Raw genomic sequence first — 7,291 nt, 5'->3', positions numbered from 1 at the left:
CGAGGCCCAGAGTGAACCTGGAAGATAATCAGGGAAGGAAAAGGCGTGGGATGCCTGTCCCTGCGCAGCCGTTGCTAGCAGGATGCTGACGGGTGGACTGCGGGCTGCATCCACGCCCCCTCCCGCCTCGGTCAGGAGACTGGAGGGCTCTCTCCTGGGAACCTGCCCAACAGGAAGGAAGGGGCCCTGCAGTGCCTAGTCATCCCTGGGTGAGCCCCTCCATGTGCCTGCAGCTTCCAGTCGGTTCTTTACGCCATACGTTAAAACGTGAAAGACGGCCACGAGCCACCAGATATGTGTGGGAAACTTCAGAGTGAAGACAGAGACCAAAGGTTTAGGGAAACAGAAAAAGGCAACCAGAAGGAAAAGGAGGCAACACAGGCAGTACAGGAAACGTTTAAATAAATACCTTTAAAAGAAATCCATCTGAAAGACAAGAGAAGGCATTACAGTCACAAAACAAGGTTAAAATGCCACATAAAGTGAATGTTGAGAGAATGTGGAAGAGTTGGAAGACAAAGTTAGATAATCAGTTGTTAGAATAACTGGATACAGAGAATTTTCTTTTTTTAAATTTATTTTATTTATTTATTTTATTTGACAAAGTTAGACAGTGAGAGAGAGAGACAGAGAGAAAGGTCTTCCTTCTGTTAGTTCACTCCCCAGATGGCCGCCATGGCTGGAGCTGCGCTGATTCGAAACCAGGAGCCAGGTGCTTTTTCCTGGTCTCCCATGTGGGTGCAGGCGCCCAGGCACTCGGGCCATCCTCCACTGCCCTCCCAGGTCACAGCAGAGAGCTGGACTGGAAGAGGAGCAGCCAGGACTAGAACCCAGCGCCCATATGGGATGCCGGTGCCACAGGCAGAGGATTAACCAAGTGAGCCACGGCGCCGGCCCCACAGAGAATGTTTTTTAAAATAGGAAATAAAATACAAGAAAATGAGCTCAATCCAGGAGGTCCAACATCCAACTAATTGGAGATCAAGAAAGAAAGAAGAAATACAATCAATTCAGGAGATCTAGAATGATGCCGAAAGGTATTATAGGAAAAACAAAACAAAACAAAATGAAACGAAACAGAAAGAAGACCAGTATCAAAGAACTAATATAAGACAATCCCTCAGAATTGAAGGATGCGGATTTCCAGATTGAAATGGAACGGTCCAGCCCATTAAGAGAAGATTCACTTGGGCCTCTCACTGTGAAATTTCAGAACACCAACAACAGAGAAGATCCTAGACACTTCCAGAAAGGAAAAAAAAAGTTGCATACAAAGAATTGGGAACCAGAGCAGTACTATAATTACCAATGGCAACCCTGGAAGCCAGAGACATGAAGCAAAGACTTAAAAATTATATGGGAGAACTGTTCCCACCAAGAATTCTGAGTCCCATAGAGCTGTCACTTAACTGTGAGAGTGGAATAATGCATTTCATATGTGCAAACTACAAGTCAGGTTAGTTCCTATGCACTCCTCTTCAGGATGTTACTGGAAGTCAGGCTTTTGCTAATAGAGGAGAAAAACAAGCAAAAGAATCTAGGAAATGAGATCCAACAGAAAGACGAGGGAACAGCTGGAATGAAAACTCGGCAAGTAAAAAAATGAAAGCAATAAATAACCTGGGAAAAACAGGTTACACAAGAAGGTATAAATAGTACATGATGGCCGGTGCCGCGGCTCACTAGGCTAATCCTCTGCCTGCGGCGCCGGCACACCAGGTTCTAGTCCCGGTCGGGGCGCCAGATTCTGTCCCGGTTGCTCCTCTTCCAGGCCAGCTCTCTGCTGTGGCCCGGGAGTGCGGTGGAGGATGGCCCAGGTGCTTGGGCCCTGCACCCCATGGGAGACCAGAAGCATCTGGCTCCCGGTTTCAGATCAGCACGGTGTGCCGGCCGCAGCGGCCACTGCGGGGTGAACCAATGGTAAAGGAAGACCTTTCTCCCTGTCTCTCTCTCTCACTGTCCACTCTGCCTGTCAAAAAAAAAAAAAAAATAGTACATGACATGGCTCGGTTATGGTCAGTATTTACATAGTCCTGATTATGTAAATATCAAATATTCAAGTATCAAACATTGTAAGGTAGTTAAGTTGGAAAAACAAAAAAGGAGAGTTGTATGGCACCAAATCCTCACCTGTCCTACTAGAAAGTTAGGAGATTTGTCTCAAAAGATGGAAAGTGCAGTCCAGTTATTTTCAAATATGAACATTTCCATATTTTCAACATGGTGATGGCTGGCCATCCCCCGAGACCAAGTCAGTCTGCATCTGGTGCTCACGGGAGACCCTGGGGTACGGCTGCTCCGTCCTGAGCTTTCTACACAAGCCCCCCGGCATGTGAGCCACGAGGCTCCCGGCAGAGTCCAGCAGGCGGCGGGGCCTCCATGCCCGGAGGACAGGCGCTTTCACGACAGGGAAGAGAAAGCTTTTCCATAGGTACACCAGGAGCCACAAGGGACCGCAAACGATGACTGAAGACAACACACGTGTCTTTCTGAAAAACTGCTAATATTACAGAGAGGCAGAGTACAGAGAGAGAGAGGACCCCCTGGGTCACTCCCCAAATGGCTGCAATGGCCAGGGCTGGCGCAGGCCAAAGCAAGGAGCCCAGAACTCTCTCTGTGTCTCCACACAGGTGCAGGGACCCAAGGACTCGGGCCTTCTGCTGCTGCTTTCCCAGGTGCATTAGCAGGGAGCTGGATTGGGAGTGGAGCAGTTGAAGTTCGAACTGGCACCCACATGGGATGCTGGCATTGCAGGGGCTGGCTTAACCTGCTGGGCCACAGCGCCGGCCCCTCTGTGAGCATTTGGAAGTCCTCTTGTACTGTTAGTGTGAAACTCGGGGAGACAGTGTAGTCGGCTGCCAGAAGTCCATGCCTCTCTGTTGTCCTATGTTACATTCAGATGAAGCCATGCTCATCTGTATATGGCTTTTCCACAGGCTCCAATCCCACCGTGTGGTCTATGGTCGGCTCTGCAGTAACCATAGCCTTGGGTTTTAGGGATCCACCTCAGGGCTTCCCTCTGAGAAGAACAGCGTATTTTATTAATGCATGAATAAAAAAGAATAGTGTATCTGTCATAAAGAGATGTGCTATCTCCTTAAGCTCACACAGGAACAACCCTGTGATGTTGCAAACCCCAAAATAACTACAGTTAAGGAAGCCTGTGCCTGGGTACCTGGACGGAATGCTCTGGACTCGCTATCAGGACAGGCGCCGTGCAAGAAAGGAGACAGAACTAAAGACGCCCATGCGGCTGGAGGAAGAGAAGGACGTTCTCAAGAGGAAGAGATCTTGGGCCGGCACCGCAGCTCACTAGGCTAATCCTCCGCCTTGCGGTGCTGGCACACCGGGTTCTAGTCCCGGTCGGGGCGCCGGATTCTGTCCTGGTTGCCCCTCTTCCAGTCCAGCTCTCTGCTGTGGCCAGGGAGTGCAGTGGAGGATGGCCCAAGTGCTTGGGCCCTGCACCCATGGGAGACCAGGATAAGTACCTGGCTCCTGCCATCGGATCAGCGTGGTGCACCGGCCGCAGCGCACCGGCCGCGGCGGCCATTGGAGGGTGAACCAACGGCAAAGGAAGACCTTTCTCTCTGTCTCTCTCTCTCACTGTCCACTCTGCCTGTCAAAAAAAAAAAAAAAAAAAAGAGAGAGAAAGATCTTGGGAACTCACTGGGAATTCACCGGATGGATGTGAAATAGCAAACATGACCTTGAAGGCAGAATGGACTCACGTGTGTTTGTATGGTGTAGACACAGCTTTAGGCTAGGGCACAAGTCTACACCAGAATGGTGAATGGGGTCAGGGAAATTCACCAGAGGCAGAGAAGCGAGACCGCAGGGATGAGACCAGGATGGGTCTCTCCAGGAGGCCCACGCCCAGGAGCCCTCTTACACACGCACAGCCTCAGAATTATCAGTGGAGCCAGTGGGAACGAGATATCTATCCCAAGGAATGATGGGAAAGCCAGATAAATTGGAGATGGAAAAGAAAGATCGGCATGAAACACTGGCAGCAACACAAGGTGAGCTCCAAGGTGGCTGGAGATGGAGGGAGACGCAGCCTCTGAGACACGCCCTGACACGGGTCAGGAGCCAGGACTCCAGGCAGCGGCTCGCTGCCCGGCTGTGCCTCACCTCCCTCTGAGGAACGCACGCTCCTTACCCCATATCCTTCCCCCAGACCAAGCCAGCACCCGGTGCTCATGGGCAGGAGTTCTCACGTGTGAGTGGGCGTCAGAATCGTGTGGACAGCTGGATAACCCCGGCCATGGGGCATCCCAGAGCTTCCGATCCTTAAGGTCCAGATGGTGCCGTGGAGTTGGAGGTTCTACCCAACTTCCTGGTGGCTCCTAGGCTGCTGCCCGGGGCCCCTCTTGGAGAGCCAGTTTTGTGAAGGGAAGGCCCTCGGATGATAGGACAGGCTGGGGCACCACTGTGGCATCGCCATGTAAAGTCACCTCCTGCCATACCAGCATCCCATCCAAGGGCACCACAATTCTTGTCCTGGCTGTTCCGATCCAGCTCTCTGCTCATGTGCTGGGAAAGCGCAGAAGATGGTCCCAGTCCTTGGGCCCCTCACCCACTTAGGAGACCCAGATGGATTCCCGGTTCTTGGCTTTGGCCTGTCTCAACCCTGGCCATTGTCATTTGGGAAGTGAACCAGCGGACGGAAGACCTCTTTCTTTCTGTCTCTCCCTCTCTTTCTCTGTAACTCTGCCTTTCAAATAAATGATACAGAATCTAAAAAAAAGAGAGGTAAGGCAGGTTAAGAGGGGGTGAGGCAGTGACAGGTGGAGTTAGGCCTGGGGTAGGTGTGGACCCCTTGGGGGGAGGACGGTTCCAGTTAGAAGGTGAAAATGGGGCAGGCATGGCGCATGGCCACAACTTCCCAGTCTTGTCATCTCTCACTCTGGGAGACACCGTAAGACAAAGACAAAGGGGCACAAGACTGCAGGGACACAGCCCAGGATCGCAGACGAAGCAACCCCGAGGCCAGGAATGAGGAAAGTCTCCTCCGGGAAGCACATGGCAGACATGAGGGCCCCAGGGGAGGGGTTCCTGCAGCCTGTCAGAGCACCAGGCCCGGATCTGCTGAGAGCAGTTCTGCAGCGGAAGCGAGGGTGGGCACCAGGGAGAATGCAGCTCCACGATGCAGGCCCCAAACTCTGCTGTGCGCGGCAACCAGCCGGGGAGCTTTCGACTGCTCTAAGTGTGGGATGACGCTCCTGTGTGATGTTAGAATTCCTGGGGATGGTCCCCAGGCAGCCACGTTCTGCAGAACCTCCCCAAGGGATTACAAAAAGGTTTAAGGACAGGACCTTGCTGCTCAAAGTGTGGCCCATGAGGTCAGCATAGTGGGGTAGTCGGTAAAGCCGCTGGCTGTGACACTGGCAACCCATGTAGGCACTGGTTCGAGTCCCAGTTGCTCCACTTTTGATCTAGCTCCCTACTAAGTGTCTGGGACCCTGCCAGCCACACGGGAGACCTGCATGAAGCTCTTGGCTCCTGGCCATGGCCTAGCCCAGCGCTGGCCCTTGTAGTCACTTGGGGAGTGAACGAGCGGATGGAAGAGCTCACCGTCTCTCCCTCTCTCTGTCACTCTGACTTTGAAATCAAATAAGTGTGGCCTATGAACCAACAGCCCAGCTAGCTTGCTAGAGATGCTGAATCTCAGGTTTGACCCCAGCCTCACTGACTGTGAATCTCCTTTCTCAACATTTTTTATTACTTATTCTAATTTACTTGAAGAGAGAGAGAGAGAGAGAGAGAGAGAGAGAGAGAGAGAGAGAGCGATTGCTTCCATCCACTGGTTCAATCCCCAAATGCACACCGTGCCTGGCTGAAGCCAGGAGCTCAGAACTCAGTGTGGGTCTTCCATGTGGGTGGTGAGGACCCCAGTACTTGAGCCGTCACCTGCTGACTCCCAGGGTGGAGCCGGGACTCTCACACCAGGCACTCTGATAGGAGATGCAGGCATTTCCAGCCCCATCTTTTTTTTTTTTTTTTTTTTTTTTTGGACAGGCAGAGTTAGACAGTGAGAGAGAGAGAGAGACAGAGAGAAAGGTCTTCCTTTTGCCGTTGGTTCACCTCCCAAATGGCCGCCAGGGCCAGCGTGCTGCACTGATCCGAAGCCAGGAGCCAGGTGCTTCCTCCTGGTCTCCCATGGGGTGCAGGGCCCAAGCACCTGGGCCATCCTCCACTGCACTCCCTGGCCACAGCAGAGAGCTGGCCTGGAAGAGGGGCAACCGGGACAGAATCCGGCGCCCCAACCAGGACTAGAACCCGGTGTGCCGGCGCCGCTAGGCGGAGGATTAGCCTAGTGAGCCGCGGCGCCGGCTCCGGCCGCATCTTAGCTGCTGCACCAGCCACCGCCCGGAAAGGGCCTTTGTGTCCGCAGGCCCTGGAGCGTGCACACAGACGTCTCAGGAGAGCTGTCCTCGGCCCTCAGCAGTTGCAAAGCGGGAGGCAGCGGCACGAGGGGCTGGGAGGGGCCGGCTCCGAACACGCCCGCCCCCCACTCCCGGGCCCGCGGAGGCCGTGCTGTCGGGGGAGCCCGCACCCGTTACCCGTGACGTTCCAGGGCAGGAGGTCCCGTGCACTGTGCCGGAGCGGAAGACTGCAGACAAAGCGCAAATCCCAACCGGCTGCCTGCGGGAAGAGGGCCAGAGGAGCAGGAGACCCCGAACTGTCTGCATTCCTTCACCCTGTGTGTGCGCGCGCGCGCTTGTGTGTGCGTGTGCGGGTTGGCGCAGATTATGTGGGTGGTGGGATTATGGGATATTCTTGAACATTTTCTTTATTAAAAAAATCTAATAAATGGTGTTTTTAAAAAACCAATATACAAGCAAAAGCTATTAGAAACAGCAAGATGGATTTGGCAAAAATCACAATCTTAATAGGATACCTTAATATTATTGCATTGCTTCGTCTTTGTCAAATCAAGAAGGCACGGAGAAATAAAAATATGGAAGATATGAATAATTTCATTAATAAGATTATTTACTAGATATATTTCAAAATCTGTAATCCACACAGAATACATAGTCTTAACACATTCCACTTAGCGTTTTGAACAGCTCATCATTTTTCTAACCCACAAAGGAAGTGTTAGTGACTTGCCAAAGGCAGGAAGGTTAAGCCACAAGAGGGCAGAGGAAACGCACGCCGTCTCGTCACCTCTGAGCCGCAGGGACTACGAGAGCGGCTTTATGAAGCAGGTGCTCAGCACACCCAAGGGGCTTCAAAATGCTCACGGAAAAACAGAATAAAAGATAATGTGCATTTTTATAAACTT

The 7,291-nt window shown here is 52.3% G+C and overlaps 1 long non-coding RNA gene across 5 annotated transcripts in view; it reads right to left on the bottom strand.

Annotated features, from left to right (window-relative positions):
- Positions 1–6: 6 nt before the first annotated feature.
- LOC127493126 (uncharacterized) overlaps positions 7–7,291 on the bottom strand; it is a 58,982-nt gene continuing 51,697 nt past the window's right edge. For all 5 annotated transcript variants that reach the window (XR_011385354.1, XR_011385355.1, XR_007923171.2 and 2 more), the window contains one exon: positions 7–7,291. This exon is cut by the window's right edge. This is a non-coding gene — a long non-coding RNA (uncharacterized lncRNA).

Source organism: Oryctolagus cuniculus, chromosome 1 (genome assembly GCF_964237555.1).
Source record: "Oryctolagus cuniculus chromosome 1, mOryCun1.1, whole genome shotgun sequence".
Classification (NCBI taxonomy): domain Eukaryota; kingdom Metazoa; phylum Chordata; class Mammalia; order Lagomorpha; family Leporidae; genus Oryctolagus; species Oryctolagus cuniculus.
This window is presented reverse-complemented; position numbering and strand designations above follow the sequence as displayed.